Genomic DNA, 18,767 nt, shown 5'->3' with positions numbered 1-18,767 from the left:
TACTTGGAGTAGCACAAGGGTGTAAGCAGGACGGTTCTCCTAGTTCTTGTGAGGTCAAACAAGTGCTGCAGTTGTGTGTGTAAAATACTTGCAGCATTCATTTTATATATATATATGTACATTTATCAGTGCGGCAGTGTAGAGTGGTGGTTAGAATTCCGGGGTTCGATTGTATGTAAATAGCTTTGGATTAAAGCATCTGCTAAATTAATTAATTTTATTTTAGTTTATGTGAATATATGATTTCAGTTCCGTTCCTTTTGTAGTGGTGAGAGTGCCAATGTTGAGGCTGCTCGACTTCTTCAAGAAGCTGCAAGGATTTTGAAGAGAGAGTCAGAAAGCACAGCCACTGCTGGCTCAGGATCACAGACTGGTACTGGGACGTGTTCACCCAGTTCTTTTAGAGGTTTGTTTAACAACATGCAAACCTCACTAGCTGAAGTACAACAGGGAACCCCTACAGTCGATTCAGGCAGGATTCCCTGCCCTAGAAATGACCACATTCAAAGAAATCTTGTGCAGCTGTTTCAGCCATGTGATCGGGCAAGGGGGCAAAAGATGTTCCAGAAAACTGGAAAGTGTAAACGGAAAACTACACACAGTGAAACCTGGACACGTGATTTCTTTTGCTTACAGAGACCAATGTTCAAACTGTGCCCAATGGAGAAGACCGCATTGGTTTACAGAATTCAGCCCTTGGTAGGAAAAAAATAACATTTGCAGACAAAAATTGAGGATTTTCTGAACTATGTGAAACTCTGTTTTCACATTTTCCACAATTGAAAGGTGCAGGAGGCTTTCAGATGTTTTGGTCCGTTAATAAAACCAAACAATTGGCACCAATTCCAATGCCAGCCGGTGAGTACAGTGAGAAATTTCTGAGAACTGAGAGTGGCCTGAACCAGGCAATGGCCTACATTCGACCACTTCAGAAAAACCTGGAGAGCATTGCGAAGCGTGAGGCTGAAGAGGTAAGAACAGTTGTCAAAATCTGATCTCCTCTATATTCCTTCTTCTTCGCCTCCCTCTACAGACCTTTCTATCTGAATTTCCCTTGATTCTATCACCCTTTCCCCTTCCTCCTCTGCCCAAACCTTGGTGTCACCTTTGATTCCTCCCTTTCCAACTCTCAACATATTTCTTCACTGGCACGCTCTTACTGTCTCTTTTTGAGCAATATCTATTGCATTAAACCTGCTGGACTATGGCCCTCGACGATCAGGACTGGAGATCACTGGGTTAAGGTGTAAATGCACATGTAACACATACTATAAAAATGAAGCATGTTAAAAATAAATGTGTGTTTGTTTGTTGTAGTGTCAAGAGGTGGTCATGGAGAAGTGCAAAAGGTGTGGAAAAGATATCCCTCTGCAATGCCTTTCAGAACACATTGAAAACTGTGGAAGGTCATCTGTTTTTCTGGTGTATTTGTCATATAAATTGCTCATTTACTTTTACAACATAGTGGTTGACTTGTATCTGTGGTAAATATGTTTTGACATTCAAAGCATGTATGTCTTTGTTAACTGTTTTCAGACAGCCTGATGACACTGATTTGGAAGATGATGTCGTTATGGAGATATCTGAAGAGACTCAACTATCTATGTCATCACATGACAACACATCCCATGTTCAAAATTATTACAACAAGTGCCATGCTTCTTCTAGTGGACTGTACAGGTATGTAATGTTTTCAATGTGGAGTACTCGTAAGTAATTGTCATTTTTATATAATCAAAATATTTTTTATTTTTTTAACATTAATATTGAGTACGATGTTTGTTTCCGTGCCAGTAATTTCTGTTGTGCACAATGTCTCACATTGATGTAATTTAAAAGACTTTTACTATCAAAGGACTATTACTGCAGAAGGAAAGTAAGAATGGAGCTTCAAATGCTATCAGTGTTATAGTGGGCTGAATTTCTTATTTATTCTTTTGTTTCTTAGAGACTATGTGGACCTTGTCAGTGAAGACAATGTATTTAGTGATTCTGAAGAAGAGCAGCTGAATAGAGTTCTAGAGGAATCGCTAAAGGAAAGCTCGCATGCAGCTTTTAAGTAAGTGTTACAAGCCTTATTGATTGTTTTTTCCCCCAATTAAAATAAGTCTTGAGGAACAGATGTATTCATACAACTAAATTAATATTTGCTTGGTGACTGTATATTTTAAATGTATGTTTAGAATTAATTCATTTAAATAACTTTTTGTCATAGAATTCTTTGTCATGACATTTATGAACACCACCATTTTCTGTGAATGTAACATTGTAACACAATGTCCACCACCCATAGGAAAGTAAACACTTTGTGTTGTGCCAGATTATGGGATGGCAGAGGTCAGAGTTCTTTGTGTTCTTTGTGTCAGAGGTCGTTGTGTTGTGCCAGATTATGGGATGTCTTTTTATCGTTGTTTTTAAACAACAAAAAGACACATTGCACTTTCATATTCATGATTCAGTCAGTTGTTGCCATTCATTTCCACACAGCTTAGCTTCCGAGATGTACTTAGCTGATGAAAACCGTTTTGATAGGCTTTTATGTTTAATCTGTATGTATCTGGGAATATAATACACTGGAAATGAAATGCACTAATTGAGTTTTGATTGATAGTTAAGTTCAATGTATATTTTTGTTGTTTGTGTCTGTATGGAATTTGTATCTATGCCCCAAAATATTTGTGTTTTAAGCTGTTGGCTGGTCAAGGAGCACCCCTGTGCCCTTTTTTAAATAAAAAACTGTAATGTTTTAAAGTGGATTATTTGAAGCATTGCTTAAACTTGAAAAAAAGGTTTTAATGAAATCATGTGTACTCTCATTCTTGTCTAGCTTCTCATTATTTGTCCTCTTCCTTTGCATTCCTTGTTTAGTGGATGTTTGTATGTATTTAAAACAAGTATATTGATATTTTTTTATGCAAATAAATAGTCCTAAATCCAGAAACATAAATTAACAGGTTATATTTAGAAAATAAATAAATATTGGATGTCAGGACTGAAGAGGATTTATTGTGGATGCTGACTCTTGGATTTATATTTTGCTTCAATGTGCATGCATGTTCTCTTTATTTCAATTTTAAGATTTCAAAGTCAGACAATTAAAAAGGAACTGGACGAGGCGGTTCGACTGGTATGTTCTTCAGCGAACAAGAACACAGTTTGAAAGGTATGCTTTTTACAAAAAATCTAATATTACAAAGAACAGTACCCACCTAATGTTGATGCTCCATAGTTACAAAAAAGTTATAAAGTCGACTCATTCCATTCCTAAACTCAGCCAGCCAAAGCAGTCTCAGCCTTTTAAATTCACAGCCTAATTGTTATATTAATTATATATTAAATATATATTAAATGTGTTCTGGGAAGTTTAATAAAAGTGTTCTATGTTATTATGTAGCATGCAGATGTGTACTGAATTGAAAACCAAACTGAATCTACTTTGTCCCTATATTGTGCTGAAGAAATATCACTTATTATATGTTGTGACTAGCACCAAGCTGTATATTTATACTAATACATAGAGAATCACATTCCCCCTACCCACATCTGGGCTACTTAATTAAATAATTAATGTATTGAAGAAAGCCAGTGGCTTGTTTTATATATTTAAAAAAAATCTACATTATTATTGAAGAGAATATTTTATATGCTCTGAAAACAAGCATTGCATTGGGGTATGTACATCTTTTTTTCAAGTGTCTACTGTATTACTAATTCAGAACATTCATTATTCAAATATTTTGCACAGGTTGCAAGAAGGACTCCGTTCTCTCAGTGTAATGGATTCTATGAAGGCCCACCCTGAAACCTTCAAACCTATTTTCTGTCAATCGACAGAGAAGCTGACTGCTGATGTGCTTGAAGAGCTATTCAAAGAGCAGCGATCTGACTGTGGGAGTAACAAGTTTGAGAGAGAAAATGAAGCAGTATGTCATTGGAGGGATTATCTCTTGGATGTAGAGAGTACGTTTTATTTTAAATGCAATTTCAATAAGATGTTGTGTATCCACATTGAACTAGCATCTCAATATAGTAGTATACATTTAAGAAGTTTATATACAATTTAAAACAGTCATGTGAGAGGGTTCTTGATGGAAAATGTAGCTCTCAGCAGGTACATGTCAAGAAACAATTGTATAATGAATAAAATGCTTGCGTATTATTATTATTATTATTATTATTATTGATTGCCTGACATTTAGATAAATTAATTATTTGTTATCAGACCAAGGTTTAAACAGGTTACATATTCAGTACTTTGTTTAAAATACAAAACTAATATGAATGAAGTTATATACCGTTAGTTACAGTACTTCTATGTAAACGTTTATACATAGTTAATTGGACTTGCTCATAAAACATATATTATAACAACTTTATATAAGGATTTAAAAAATACAAATCATCACTTAAATCTGTAGAGTGTGCATACATATTTCAAAATAATCAGTGATACAATTTAAAAGTCTTTAACTTAATCATATTTTAATTATATTAATAACATTATTCTGCCATTGGCATACAGTGCTTTCTGCCCTTCAAAATGGAGACCCAACAGCAGTGACGTCCCGTGAAAAACCTCAATGGCAGTTACAAAGATGATTGATGTATTTTTCTGTTTGGTTTTTTTTAGTGGGGATTTGTGGAGTTACCCTGGAGGACATCCTTGTCTTTGCCACAGGAAGTGACAGTGTACCAGCATTGGGCTTCAACCCTGCTCCAACTGTTGAATTTTTGCATGATGGTTCACGGTTTCCACTTGCAAACACATGTTCCAGCATATTAAGGGTACCATGCAGGCATTCATACGAGTCCTTCAGGGATGATATGGACTTTGGAATTAAAAATTCCCCAGGCTTTGGAAGGGCATAACCAAATTCCTTTGCTTACCATACCTGTAGTCAAAGGGCACAAGTATGTTCGATCCTAAGAACAATGTTATGCATGCCAAAGTGCTGCTAGAATTTTTATGTTTGTCATTTTTGTTATCTATAATTCTTTGTACACTTAAATTTAGCAAGTGAGTCACCTTTGGTTGAGAATTCTTACCTGTAGTTATTATTATTGCAGATATTTAGCAGACACCTTTATTAAGCACTACAATTCAATTTACTAAAATATTAAAATGTAATAGTTCAATCTGTCAATATTAACATCAGTGCTGAAATGTTACAAGCCTTTAAATAAAAGTATAGGCTGGATCTTTTCCCTCCTAAGGATTTTTGGTAATAGAGAATTCTTAACAGTTGTTAAGTTGTTCCAAGAAAGAACATTTTACTTTTCCTCCTTATTAATAAACACTATTTGCATTTCTGTGATGTAAAGTCTGTTTGCAGCTTATTTTTAAACTGAGAATTAAAACACAAATCCATCAGCTATATTCACATTATATTTAACACTACTTAAATCAAAATGGCAAAATACTGTGATACTCCAAGTTGACTAGAAATTGGCCTTTACAAACTGGGTTTAAAATAAAAAGGGTAAAAATAATTATTTTTATTATAAAAACTATTCACATTAACACTTGCAGAGGTGATGAGAAGAGAACCCTTGCTAAAACCTGAGTGCACTGTACAATACATGTTTGAAAGCCTTTTCAGGATGAAAAGGAGCGGTTGTGGTATGTAAAGGTCTTAAAACCTACATTTAGGCATTTCTGTTGTTTGCTACACTTAATGCTTCTAAATAAAGATCAAGTCCGAAACAGCTGCTCGTCCTCAAAGGGTCAATGTTGACTGGAAGGAGAGGAACCAGTGTGTCCTGCAATGAAACTGGGGGCTCTGATTCACGGCAGGCTCCAGGTCCTTCCATAGTTATCAAAATCCATCTAGTAAAATGGAGACAATCAATTTAACATGTTAATTAGATATATAAGGTAACCTTTATTTGTATCGCTGAAGAAAAGGAAGTACCATATCAGAGTTCCAAGTCTCACAGGAAGTGGGATTTCCGCTGCTGTAGTTTGACAGTAGCCCTTGAATCCATAGCTGCTGTGGGGATTTCATGTGCTCCGAGGATAGAGGACGTCGGTCCCACATATCAAGGTGCATGTTCAGTCTTGGAATCATCACGTAGTGAAGTTCATCATCTGGGTCAAGTGCCTGTATTGCCTGCAAGTACTGCAAGGCAGCATAATAATTGCTGGTAACTGTGTAGCAGACATCACGCCACAGCCTCTCAATGTGCTGGTTGTGCACACTTCGACCTGTGATATGGCTTCCTCTGTCTACAAAAAATTAGAAATAGACAAACAGTTTAAAATGCTAGTGTTTTAACGATGGCAAAACCAACTTACTTTAAACAAAATATTTACACAGGATTCTAAATTCTGCCTTAGTATGAAATTATTTTGTCATTTATTTTAATTATAAAATACTTAATATTTACTTATTAAATACAAGACACTAAACAGTATGTAAATTCAATAAATTTAACTGAATAAATGCACTTTATTTTTCCATTACAGTTCTGTAATAATTTACCCAACACACGACGAGGATGCTCCAGCATAAATCGAGCCACTTCAATGTTTTCAAGGCCTTTGTCACTTCGGACTTGTGATGGTAAGCCAAACTGATATACAGCTCCAACAAAACTTTCAAAAACTGTACAAGCTCTGTTGATGTTGCTGGCTTTCAGGTACACTATTTTTCTACTGTAGCCATCAATGCCGCCATGAATGACTATCCTCCATCTGTAGGCAAAATAAGATACAATGTTAACCAGAACAAAATATTTGCTTCTTTGTACTGTAGTTCCTACTTTGCCTGTGTTTCTAAAATGTGCTATTATACACTTATCGTGCTTTTAATAACTGTAAATGCTTCCAAAGCGTTTACAGTTCTTATGAAATCGGTACAATTGGATGAAGGGGAGTGGAAGAATATGCGGAAGCAGTTATTGGTGAACTGGAATTTAGCCAGGACACCAGGGTTGACAACCCTACTCCTTTTGAAATGTGCCCCACGGGATCTTTAATGGCCACAGAGAGTCAGGGCCTCAGTTTAAAGCCTCATCCAAAAGACTAATTGGAAGATATTATTATCATTTAACACAAAATATCACAATACATTTTACTAATAGTAACACAGTATCTTGTTCTGCAGTGAATGCAATGTTGAACTTCATTGAAATACAAGGTGATGCAGTGATGTACTACATACTATTAGTAATATACATTGCCTTATGCTTGTAAATACATTTTTAATGTATTGATACTTTGTGTTCAAATTTAAAGTATGTTTTGTATTTGTGTACTTACTGAATTAACTCATGATTCCCATCTATGTGCCAGAGTGACAAAGGAGAAGGAACACTGTAGGCTCTTCGTTGGGTAACGCTCAAGTCTTCACAAAAGTGTCCCAATTGGATCAACAATCCTCATAGTTTCTCTCATTCTGCATTGCTGTACCCTATTAAAAATACATCAATAAATATACAGTATAGTGTTGGTGGAGGCCTCATACCGCAGAGGGTCACACCGTGCTATTCTACTGAAATATTTCCATACTTGGAAAGTATGTTTTTGACAGTACAGGCCCAATGTTGCATTGAACACATTAAGTGTAATTTATTATTATTATTATTATTATTATTATTATTATTATTATTATTATTATTGCAGACATTTAGCAGACGACTTTTTCCAAGGTTTATCAAGCATCAAAATACAATCTACTATAAAAAATTACAATGTAACAACTTCACTGTAATAAATTAGCCACAGACAACAGTAGACATTAAAAAATAGAGAGTAAATACATACAGAAAATAAAGCATAAAAAATATGAAAGCAGATTACAAAAGTGTGTGGGGGGAAAAAATCCTTTATGTCTATGTACACATACCTAATCTGATTAGTTAAAAAAAAAGTCAGTGTGTGTGCGTCTGTGTGTGTGTGTGTGTAAGCGCATGGAGAGGTCACATGAGGTTTATTTGAAATGCATCCAAAACTGATACTGAACTTGAAACCCAGAGTGTTTATAAGAATTCAAAAGCTCACTTCAGAGGAATGATGGCCCGGCTTCACTGTCAGTTCCACGAAGTTGCCTAGAAAAGAAAAGGGTTGGGTTAAAATGACAGTTTGGAGAAAGCACATGCACAAGTAAAAAGGTACGTTCACTTAGATTTGAATGAACATGAGCGTGATTCACCTGTCGCTCCTTTCCTCCTGTGTGAGGCGTGAATCTCAGCGTCTCTGCGATGAGGTCTTCCACGCCGCTGGCCTTCACACGTCTGTCCGGCCCATAAACTGCTTCTACAAATCAAAAGAGCTGGAGACAGAGATTAATAACCCTGAAAATAAGAGTCTACGGCCGAAAACATCATCCCAAAAGCTTTGTTCAAGATCATTCAAATTAAACTGTACAATGCTCATTTGCAGCAGCTTTTTCATTTATGTTAACAATTGAATGAAAAAGACTTCCCTCGATATGAAGTTACATATTTTCATGAACTAAATTAGACAATCTACCTGGATGAGCCTTAAATTACAATATTGGAATACAAGAAATATGAAAATGGCAAATCTAAATATATATGAATATACAGAGAAAACAGAATTAGTGGAAATGATTCTGCAGAGGCCAAGACCCTGAAAAGGCTTTTTTCCTTTCCTGCCTTTAAGCTGTATTGAGCCCAGAGGGAATGTGACCTCAACGTCCCAGACCTGCCAACCTTGACATTTCATTTTGAGTAGCACTCTTTCACGAGGACATCTCGGCTTCCCCTCAGAATTGCTTTAGGGTATCAAACAGCTAAATGCTACACTCTGGAGAGTTCTGAGGATGAAATTATCAGTAAAAAAATAATGAGATTAGATATGATTGTTTCAGTTTAAATTTAATTTTGTTTACCTTAGTATAGATGAAACCTTTTTAATTTATACCAACTGAAAAATTATTTTAAGTACAGAAAATAGCCATTTTTGTAGTATGTTGGTATTTTATTTACTGTCAAAACAAAACAAATTGAAATGTATAAGCTTCATAGGTGGCTGACTTGGCTTTCCTGAGCAAGGTGTCACGAAAGGTTTGTGTGTGACACACTTGCTGCTTCGCTGACATCAGGACTTTGTGCGTTACCAGTGATCTTAGCATGTCTGTGCTCAGGCTGGCTCTGTGTTGGGTTTTGTTTTTGGTCACCAAGCTGAACACTCTTTCACAGTCAGCATTACTATGGAAGATGACCAAAATGCCGAGCGCGGTAACATTACAGTAATGCCCGATTCTTTTGTTCTGGACAGAAATATAAAGTTTCCTTCTGATCCAGACAAAAAAAAAACGAAAAAGACTGACACCGTTCGTTTGCATTGAGCGCTTCATAAAAAGTTAATATGAGTAAGCATATATTAGTAGTTCTGATATTACGTTATTATTAGTAGTCGTACTTGTATAGCCGTTTTTTTTCATAAATATTATAAAAAATAAAAATTTATAAAAATATTATAAATATTCAGCTATACATTTAAACAGGATTACACTTATGCGGGTCGATTATTCCCAGTCCTCACATATACACATATATAATTTACCGTTAACAAAATCCATAATGCTACATTGATGATCTTACTGAACTTCAATATAAAATCACAAACCAGCCCGTTTATGACCTGTTTAAAGCACAATGAAACGGCATTTATCTACAATGTAATTGTACGCTACTTGCAAAGTAAACAGAAGCCTTACGTCCCTTAACCACATTAACAATGTTAATGCTGCGCTCATTTTTATGAAATCGAATTTTACTGACATCCCTGTATGGTAACATGCGTTTGTGAAAAACGGGACAATGAGCCAAAAACAGAATATTAAACTTCAATATTGTACTATATTATTATAATAAATGTTTGTACTTACTCCCTCGCCATTCTCGTACAATCATCATTCAGCTGTAGTTTCTTTTCATGCGATACAGTTATCCAAACCGAGCTCGTTTTTCTTTAAAACGCAAGTGGGGTTTTACCCCCCCAGACAAAAATGAATGCTTAAATAATGCATTAATTAAAAAACAAAATGTACCATAGCCAGTTTGAAACAAATAATTTCCTCACAAGTCCCAGTACTTCACACTCCCTCCAGTGTTTCCGAAACTAGCAGCTGAAACACAAGCGAGTCAGCTCAACAAAGCCTGATAGGCTACAGTAGCATGGCAGGGATTATACAAAGAAACTTAGTGCTGGGAAATTCTGTCTGTCAACCCACGATAACTTTTTTTTTTTTTTTTTTAAACGGAGGTTGGCTCGTCAACTAAACTCAAAAGCTGATTGGTTCATTTATCTTGCTTGCCTTGCCATAATGCCGGTTAGACGTTAGACGTTAGCCAATCGGAGCTCCTCTCTTGTCACCAAGTCAGCCAATCGGAGCTCCCCTCTTGCCACCAAGTCAGCCAATCGGAGCTCCCCTCTTGTCACCGAGTCAGCCAATCGGAGATCCCCTCTTTTCACCGAGTCAGCCAATCGGAGCTCCCCTCTTGTCACCCAGCCAGCCAATCGGAGCTCCCCTCCTGTTACCCAGCCAGCCAATCGGAGCTCCCCTCTTGTCACCCAGCCAGCCAATCGGAGCTCCCCTCTTGTCACCGAGTCAGCCAATCGGAGCTCCCCTCTTCTCACCAAGGCAGCCAATCGGAGCTCCCCTCTTCTCTCCAACCCCTCTACTGATTAAATGTCAATGTTGTAGACAGCGCGCGTGAGAATCAGATTATTAGGCTATTAAAGATTATAATTATTATTTATTAGGAGGGATTAATAATCATCCTCCGGTGAGTTTTAGCGGGCAGCAGCCATTCCAATAAATTAAAAAGGAATACATTGTGCATGGACAGATGTGATCACACAGTTCCGTTTTTCAAAGCTGGTAAAGGATTTACTCACAGAACTAGTTTTTAAAAAATGATCGCTTAATTGCGTGACAGGGGTCAGTTATGGGGGCTTTTTTTACACCCGTGTTGTTTGAGTCGATGCGCTGTAAGTAGGATACAGTCAATCTAATAAACACATGTACTGCCCTGACTCACGAGTAAATCCTTTACCAGATTTGTAAAAACGGAACTGTGCGATCACATTTCTCCATGCAGAATGTTTATGCTGTTCTATGTTGTGAAAATAAATAAATGGTGTTTGTTTTAAAACATATTTTTGGTTGTACCATTAATTTACTAAGAGTATACAAACAACACGAAACGAATATCATGTGACACACTTGCAGAAATTGAATGTTAAGCAACTTTAATGACGTGCAGTTGCGAATCATGACCACAAGGTGTCAGTAATAGATTGGATAGTAACCCAGCTAACACAATGATGTGCCCAGAACGTTAGAAGAATGTTATTCGAAAGTCAGGATAACATGAAGTAATTTGTAAAGAACATTTCTTTGGAAGGTTTTCGTAAAGTTACGAGAACGTTCGTAACTAATGTTATGAAATAACATTGACGCTGCTTTCAGGTAACATTGCCAACGACACAAAATGATTAATTTATTCCCAGTTAATTAGGGTCCCTCTTGTAAATGTACTCCCTAGTATCCTACCCGCCAATCTCCCGATCCTGCTCTCCTACAGCAGCTGTCTCTTCAATAAACACACATCTTTCTTCAGGTGTTGTTATTTTGATATAGTTTTGAGGCTGAATATTTCAGTCCAGGTTTGAAGCACTCAGTCTTCATTACTGATATTTAAATCCAGAAGAAACACAATTACAATTTAAAAAAATAAATAAAAATCTGTGTTGAAGTATTTGTATTGGGGTTGTTCATTTTAAATGCCACGTGTTTACAATTACCAGTTCTAGATTAAACAGCAGAAATAATTTTACTGGCTTGCCAGACCCAAGAGCCTTTTCATTTCACAGGCTAGCAGCCCACGTCAGTATTTCAAAAATATTATATTTTCATGCTTCTAGTGAAGAATTGTTTTACTATCAGTCATATTTTAAAACGGCCAGTTTCGAAATAACCAAAGAAAACAACGATTCTAAACCGGAACGTGCCTGAAGGAATCAACTGTAGTTCTCTTTTATAGCGGTTTAAAATGTATCTAAAAGTATATACGGGTGTTTGTAATAATTTAATCACAGACGTAGAAATATAACCAAGATTCACGACGACCATTGTATTGATAGAGCAGTTGTTTAAATAAAAGAGCAGCGTCAGTTTTGGAAATGTCACATTTTATATTTGTGTCAGTTTTTAGTTAAGTAAATTTCAGTTAAGTGTATTTCAGTATGCTAACGTGACGTTTTTCAGCAGGTTTCATTTGATTTTATGATGCAGAATTAGTTAACACTCAATTCAGCCCCTCGACAGCAGTTCTACCAAATGTCCACACGAGGGCAGCATTGGATAGGAAATGAAAGCTAAAGCCTCGTCTGTCTCCCTGAAGTTCGCTACCAATTGTAAAGAGCAGAGGACAGCTCAGCCGGAGGCGTGTGTCTGTGTGAAACGACTTTATTTCATGTGATAAGTTTGTGGAAGAAGGACGCCATGTTAGGAGACGTTTGCTATTGTTTTACACAGACTACGAGGGACAGCGCTCGTTAAACCAGGTGAGTGCATCTCGTTTACTTTGTTTATTATTCAGTGCAGCGGTTGTTTTTGAATCCCGCATTTTTAATAACAAATGGTCGTCTGGACCCGCTTGTGACTGTTTGCTGAGTGGCTTTTAATAATGTGTTTGTCTTTGTGAGCTCTGATCAGCAGGGTGCGGTTTGACGGGGGTGTGATTCCCCCGGCTATATTGACTGGGGGTCATCTTTATTGTTTATAATCGTACGTTGTTATTGCCTTTTAGCTCATGAGCATAATAATCTCAATCCCGTTTGAAATGACACTAAGTGCATTTGCATGGTGGCAGATGAGGGATGTTGCTTCACTCGAGGCGTGCGTACTGATGAAGATGTAGATTCAGTGTTTAATGCTCATCCCCTCACCGTGTGACTGTGTGTTCTTGTCTCTCTCCTGTCCTGTGAGGATGAAGATGTAGTTTCAGTGTTTAATGCTCATCCCCTCAATGTGTGTCTGTATGTTCTTGTCTCTTGACAGGTCTGTGAGGATGAGAAGGTCTCCACAGTCTGGAGTCTGGTCTCTGACAGGCTCAACATACCTGTCAATCAACAGGGACTCCTCTACAAAGGCAAGGCGCTGGCAGGTAGGCTGAACAGCACAGCACAGCACAGCTCAGCACTCAGTTAAAAAGCATGCATGTTATTCTACATATATCTATTAACAGTAACACCTGCAAACAAAGTGTTTTCAATCTTTTATCATCATTGAGTTGCATGAAGTGTTTTAACCCTATGCTGCCTACGGGGAATAACCATATCCGGTCATAAACATGAACACTTTCTGTTTAAACACTTGTAGTTTTGGAACCTTAAATCAGAAATGAAAACCCAATACACCTACAGAAAGGCATTAAGTAGATCTTTCCATTGATGTAATTTATTTTGATGTGGGGTGATTTTATTTTTATTTTCATATGAGCTACACCTCCCAAAAAATTATCGAAATATGAAAAATAATAAATAATATTTTTAAAAATGGTCAATTTCAACCTCTTTCCAAGTGTTATATAAAAAAAAAAACTTAAAGAGTATATTGTAGCTGCACAATTGTCCAAGGAATTCAAATCTGAAATCAGAATTGAAATATCTTGAACAGTTGCAGAGCTAGATAAGGTTTTGCAATGCCTAGTATTTTACAAAAATCAACCTCCGAAATGGCAAAGGCAGACCAGGGTTAAAACTTGGCAAAAAGTGAGACTGGAAACACTGTTGCCCTGTTTGAGATACAATTATATTTCAGTACAAAAATAAAGAAACAACACACAAGTTATCAAGTAAAATGTTTAATTTTTTTATATGAAAAAAAAAGTATATTACAAATAAAACTCTGAAATTAAGAATTTTATTTGGGAGGGAGGGAGACAAAAAAATAAAACCTTCCATATTGTGCTGTATATACTTATTATCAAAACTACCCTGCAGTTGAAGTGCTGGACTGGGGCTCCTCCAGATCACTCTCCTCCTCCTCCTCATCCTCCTCCTCCTGCAGCAGCTCTTCATCAGGGAGGTCCTCCTCCATGACGTACATGCCCTCGATCTCTTCCTCAGTCAGGGCCCTCCTCCTCTTCAGTGACTGAACCACATGCTAGAGCTGATTGTCTCCATCCATTTTCTGGCTTACACACACCCACATAAAACATTAAAATAAATACCAATTAATAATAATAATAATAATAATAATAATAATAATAATAATACTAATATTAATATTCTGCTCCATCCTTTTTCACACACATAAAAATGTAAACAAGTAATAAAATACATGGCTAAATAATAATAGTGACAACAGCTAAATAATGTTTTCTGTTCTTTACACACAGTAAACGAGTAATAAAATACATGGCTAAATAATAACTCCAGCTAAATGTCTTTGTTTTTTACATAGGCTACATACACAACGTAAAAATAAAAACTAAACAAGGTGTTTTCCTCATTCTTTTACACATCGAATAAAAAAAGTTAAAAAATAATAGATGCATAATTAAATAATAATAACGACTACAGAGAAATAATGAATCGACTAGAAAAAGTAAAACACAGACGTACACAAACGCCTAACTTTGCATCACATGCGATAGACCTGTTAGTTTTGCCTTCTCTCCTGAGGAAAAACAAGTCTAAAATAAAAACGTATGTGAAACTAACTATAAGAAAGATGTTTAAAAAAACAAACAAACAAAACGAAACGTGGTGTTGATACAGTAGCTCCTCTCGTCTACAGCAGTCATGAAGTTAGCCCTGCCCAGCAAGCAAGCGCACACACAAGAGACACAGGGAAAACAAAAGAAAAATAAACAATGCAGATGTACTCGGCACAAAAAAACAATATCAAGTTGAAAAAAAAAACAACAACAATATGGTTAATTGGCCCAAGTACCTCCCGTTTAGATGATATGTAGATTAGCACTCTTGGGATTGTAAAACTGGAGATACAGAGCTTCGACTCTGCTGTGCACTCAGTCACAATGGCGCCAACAGAGACTCGCCCTTGTAATCAAAATATTATATGTCCCGCCCACCCTAGCCCTAAACCAATGGTATCATGACAAGCCCCGTAGTCATGGCTATGACTCATACTTTAAAAAAACAAAATTGCTGATTGGACGGCAGAGATATGACGTGTTTTGTCATCGTAACAAAAGTTATGAAATTACACCGAGTCAGCAGCTAAGAGTTAATCTACCTGGTCTTGAATCTCTCCTGTTTCTCCCCCTCCCTCTCTCTCTCTCTCAGATGAGCACAGACTGTCACACGACTCCATCGCTCCCGATTCCAAGCTGAACTCGTTGTGACGCCCCCAACAGAGAAAGTGTCACCCGAGCAAGAACAGCACTCCGTGTCACCCCTCCTCTCAGACCTCACCCTCGCCTCACCCCTCCTGTCACACCTCACCCCTCGCCACACCCCTCCTCTCACACCTCACCCCTCGTCTCACTCCTCGCCTCAACCCTCCTGTCACCCCTCGCCCCTCCTCTCACCCCTCGCCTAACCCCTCCTCTCACTTCTCGCCTCACCCCGGGTCAGTGTGGCACAGCCTGCCTGCTCTTCTGAACAAACACTTCAGCCCTGCCGACGCAGTGAGAGTCTGGAGCAGCAACACAAGGTAACCTGAACACAATAAACACACACTGCTATACACACACACACACAGACACACACACAGTGAGAGGCTGGAGCAGCTACACAAGGTAAATTGAACACAATAAACACAGACACTGCTACACACACAGACACACACACACAGTGAGTCTGGAGCAGCTACACAAGATAAATTGAACACAATAAACACTGCTACACACACAATCCTAGCTGCAGCACATGCACAGTGTTATACAGACACACACAGACACAGCTGTACAGTGACACAGAGACGCACACACAATCACAGCTGCAGCACACACACTCTGAAATGCAGGTGTAGTGCAGCGTGTAGTTGTGACTCTGTGTCTCTCCCTCTGCCTCTCTCTCAGGATTACGAACGGAGGCTGCGCTTATTGAGCCTGGATGATATGGAGCGGCTGGCGACCCGCATGCTTCACCCTGAGGCTATGGGGAGTGCATGGAGCTGTCCTTCCTGGACTGAGCAATACTGCTGCTGCCCTCTCCACCTCTCCCCTCTCTCCTCCCCCTCTCCTCCCCCTCTCCTTACTTTGTTTAAAAGAATAGAAGCACACCCAGTGAGCAAGGTATTGAGCAGCCCCACATCCCGCTTCACAATACCGCTACATATTGACTGACTGTTCGCATTGTGTGTGTTTGGTAAGACAAACCACATTTTCTACTTTCTGCTATTTTAAAAGGAGCCCAGTTTGGTGCAGGAGGCTTGTGGGTAACAGAGTGTGTTTTTGCTGGGGACTGCAGCCCTTCCATTACCATTGCTCGTAGAGGGGAGATTGTTTTACTTTCAAGCCTTTTTCTTTAATAAATCCGGACGTTTGGAAATACATACTGTGTGGACGTTTCCCTTCTTCATGGCTCCATGCAGCATCCTGTCACACAACAAGCCCTGAAAGGGGATCTATACATATTTATTCTCAATCACCAGGCAGTAATCGCAGCTACAATACAGACACACAACGTGTCACTTTTATTGGCTGAAACTTTAAACTACGACTAGAAGCCTCTGAAGCCTTTTCATGGCCCTCCACCTGTCCTTGATCAGAACGCTGTCCTTCCTCTAAGGGGTCGCTTTCCATGCTAATCTTCCGTTTCCTCTGCAGAAAGGACAGGACAGTGTTCACAGAGCTCCCTTCACTCCAGCAAAGCCAAGACATCCAGGCTCTTGTGCTGCTTTGCTCCCCAGCGCCCGAGTGCTTGCTGGCAGTGCTGAGGCACGCTCACCCTGAACAGCAGCGCTAGCTTTGCCTATTGAGGAAGGCTTGGCACTTCCGTTGGTTCATCAGTAATAATGATTTAGTGGAGACAGTACAGGGCTCGGGGGGGGGGATGAAAGTTTACATCAGAATAGAAACTTTGCACAAAGTCAACCTGCTGGAAGTGGAATCATTTCTGCTGCGCAGCTTCAGATTCCACAGCTTGACGAGGAACACAATATAAAAAACACATGTTCCTCTGGAAGCCACACAGTTATTATATATATGATTAGTGTTAACACTCATAGCATTGACCTGGTATCCCTGGTATTTACCTCTGAGCCCTGCTGTGTAACAGGGGTGTTTCATAATCCCTCCTCTCTTCAGTGGCATGAAAGACTGCAACTGTGCAGCCAGCGCCAGGATTCCCAACTCCTGCAGTGTGCAATCTTTGACAAGGTAAGTGAACCTCATATACAAGGTTAGACAACAAGGCAGTCACAAGCAGACAGGTGGTGCAGTGGGCTAGTTCACTAGCATGCTGTGCTGCTCACCTTGGGGGACTGAGTTCAAATCCCGGTGCGTTCCTCCATTGTTTTCAAAGACTTGCTTAATTTCTTATATAAGGCAATGAAAAAGCAGACTCCTCCGTGGAAGTGAGATGGACTGGGTTTAAATCCAGGCGAGTTCTTTGCTTGTTTCAAAGAATGTGTTAATTGAGCTTATATATAGTGTGAACCAAAGCATTCCTGTGGGAGCTGGTGGCGCAGTGGCTATGCTGATGGCCTTCTCTCCCTGAAGACGGTGGTTCGAATCCTGGTCCCGGAGGCGAGTTCCTGAGGTAAGTAATGCTGTTGGTTGTGAGTCATGGTGGTGGTTGTAAATCTGGGTGTTGACTGTAAGTAATGATGCAGGTTGTAACTAACGATGTTGGTTGTGTCTTCACAGGCGGAGGAGGGCCGTGTGCCCTGAAGAGGAGCCGGAAGAGGATGAAGAGGGGGCTTGGGCCCCCGGCCGCGGGGGGAGTGGAAGATGGGGGTGTTGGTACCATGGGGGGGAGGAAAAGCAGGGATGTTACCTTGCCTTTTGCCCTGCAATGATCAGCTGAGCGCTAGAGATGATTCTAGGACATAAGAGATCTTAACGCTCCCTGTCAGATGGCAGGGCAAAAGGAATATCCCTGCCTGCTCCCCCATGTTTACACCACCTCCTTCTTTTCCTCCTCTCTGGTACCAACACCCCCATCTTCCACTCCCCCCCACGGCCGGGGGCCCCAGCCCCCTCTTCATCCTCCTCTTCAGGGCACACTGCCCTCCTCCGTCTGTGAAGACACAACCAACATCGTTAGTTACAACCTGCATCATTACTTACAGTCAACACCCAGATTTACAACCACCACCATGACTCACAACCAACAGCATTGCTTACCTCAGGAACTCACCTCCGGGACCGGGATTCGAACCACCGTCTTCAGGGAGAGAAGGCCATCAGCATAGCCATTGCGCCACCAGCTCCCACAGGAATGCTTTGGTTCACACTATATATAAGCTCAATTACCACATTCTTTGAAACAAGCAAAGAACTCGCCTGGATTTGAACCCAGTCCATCTTACTTCCACGGAGTAGTCTGCTTTTTCATTGTCTTATATAAGAAATTAAGCAAGTCTTTGAAAACAAAGGAGGAACTCACTGGGATTTGATCCCAGTCCCCCAATGTGAACAGCACTGCATGCTAGTGAACAAGCCCACTGCACCACCTGTCTGCTCGTGACAACCCAGCTTTGCACAGAAGCCCTTATATCATCCTCTTTATATTATTTGTATGCTTAGACCACTGACCCCTTGTCTTGTTACGTAAACACAAGTCTATCAAAATAGGTAAAGTGTTTGAAAAT

General features: G+C 39.1%; 3 long non-coding RNA genes across 10 annotated transcripts; 2 read left to right on the top strand and 1 right to left on the bottom strand.

Moving 5' to 3' along the window:
- Nucleotides 1-269: 269 nt before the first annotated feature.
- Nucleotides 270-6,555, top strand: LOC131702739 (uncharacterized). 8 transcript variants are annotated; one of them, XR_009309501.1, is made up of 7 exons: nt 270-971; nt 1,318-1,406; nt 1,537-1,680; nt 1,949-2,059; nt 3,079-3,163; nt 3,746-3,960; nt 4,631-5,315. It is a non-coding gene; the product is annotated as an uncharacterized LOC131702739 (long non-coding RNA). The 8 variants fall into 8 exon arrangements; XR_009309502.1 differs by having other exon boundaries at nt 1,318-1,424; XR_009309497.1 differs by adding an exon at nt 6,467-6,555 and having other exon boundaries at nt 270-1,680; nt 4,631-6,044.
- On the bottom strand, nt 5,693-10,195 carry LOC131702740 (uncharacterized). Its single transcript, XR_009309504.1, has 7 exons — nt 9,858-10,195; nt 8,154-8,273; nt 8,003-8,049; nt 7,262-7,412; nt 6,483-6,694; nt 5,913-6,226; nt 5,693-5,827 (listed from the first exon to the last, which is right to left on the bottom strand). It is a non-coding gene; the product is annotated as an uncharacterized LOC131702740 (long non-coding RNA).
- A 161-nt stretch (nt 10,196-10,356) lies between these two features.
- On the top strand, nt 10,357-16,505 carry LOC117414426 (uncharacterized). The gene is made up of 4 exons (XR_009309505.1): nt 10,357-12,541; nt 13,038-13,143; nt 15,293-15,662; nt 16,030-16,505. It is a non-coding gene; the product is annotated as an uncharacterized LOC117414426 (long non-coding RNA).
- The last annotated feature ends 2,262 nt before the right edge of the window (nt 16,506-18,767 follow it).

The sequence above is a fragment of the Acipenser ruthenus genome, chromosome 30 (genome assembly GCF_902713425.1).
Source record: "Acipenser ruthenus chromosome 30, fAciRut3.2 maternal haplotype, whole genome shotgun sequence".
Taxonomy (NCBI): domain Eukaryota; kingdom Metazoa; phylum Chordata; class Actinopteri; order Acipenseriformes; family Acipenseridae; genus Acipenser; species Acipenser ruthenus.
This window is presented reverse-complemented; position numbering and strand designations above follow the sequence as displayed.